Below are 1,441 nucleotides of genomic sequence, written 5' to 3' on the forward strand. Positions count from 1 at the left end.
GAGTTGTGGAGGAGCTTTTGGACGTGGCTAAGCTGCAGATACATAAGAATAATCAGTTTGAATTCAAATGGAAGGATCTGGTTTGAATTAAGAAAGAAAGATCAGATGTGATGCATAAGGAGAAGAGCAGACCTGTCACTTTCACACAAGCAGGCTGTGCCCACCTCTCTCCTGTCCCTTTCTACTCTTCCTGCACATCCAGACCTTGGCTGTATCTCCTTTGGCTTCATCTCATTCCCCATAATAATATTTGTTTAGTCATTCCCTTGTTTAATCATTGTTTATTGTAAGTGTTTGTCTATTTAAAGACTTCACCACCTCTTGTAACATTTATCAAGTATTAATACAAGTTTCTTTCAGTCTAATTTCGTGGCTCTCTCTCCCTTGCTTGTGTCTAAACAATATTCACAATGTAAGGAGTTTAGAGTTATGGTTTAGAGGCTGCCTTAACTCTCTTTCTCTTAAGGCAGCCTNGTAAAACTCACTCTAAACTCTTCTTTATCTTCTCTTAAGCTCTAGATTACTGATTCTAATTCCCATTCTCCTTAAGTGAACAAACTGAAAGTGTTATGTCGCTTCTCATGGAATAGATTCAAACTAGAGATTAATTGCCACACATACCTAGTTTACTATCTAGGATCTTGGTTATAGTGTAGGCTGCTTTCATATAACCAGTGTTCTCTCTATGACATTTGGTTGTGTGTTAAGCTATGTTTAAGAGGATTCAACCACCAGTTGGTTGTCTCTTCCTTTGAATGGTGAGTTCCTGTTGTATGGTTGAAGGGGATTCAGTTACAAGTTAACTGAATACTCTCTTGACATGAGACAAACACTCATGAATTCCAACATGGTATCAGAGCCTAGTTGCTCTCTTGGGCTGAACTCACTCTGTTCTACTTTGATCTAAAGCTCTCTCTCTCACTTTGAAATCGTTTTTGATGAGCTGTGTGGCTAGGATTCAAAAACATGAGCAATAGAGAGTTTAGACAAAGTATGTTTTCCAAAATTTCAAGATACAATCTTTAAATGTTTTTTTTTAAATCAATGACTCTCCCCTTGATCTCCTCATTGTTTAAGGTTTGGATGAAAAACTGAAATATGTTCTTACCAGCGTGAGGGAGGGAGAAAAGATTTCTTGTATCTTGAAATCACTTAAAAAAAAAAAGGTTTCTGAAAAATGTTTTTTAACAGATTCTTGAGTAATCTGATTCTGAAAAAAGTTTAAAAAATATTTGATCAATGGACAAACTGTTTTGATCCATTGGTGTTTTTGTTGTGTAAGCCATAGAAAACACTTGTTCATGTGTTATTCTGTTGGTTCTTTTGTTGCTTGCCCTGGAAAACATCAGTCCATGAGTTATTCCAGTGGCACATGTCTAAGATCAGTGAGCAAATTAATTGTTCAATGGTCCATTGTGTTTCAGCTACTAAAGCACCAAAC

The sequence above is a fragment of the Raphanus sativus genome, chromosome 4 (assembly GCF_000801105.2).
Source record: "Raphanus sativus cultivar WK10039 chromosome 4, ASM80110v3, whole genome shotgun sequence".
Taxonomy (NCBI): Eukaryota; Viridiplantae; Streptophyta; class Magnoliopsida; order Brassicales; family Brassicaceae; genus Raphanus; species Raphanus sativus.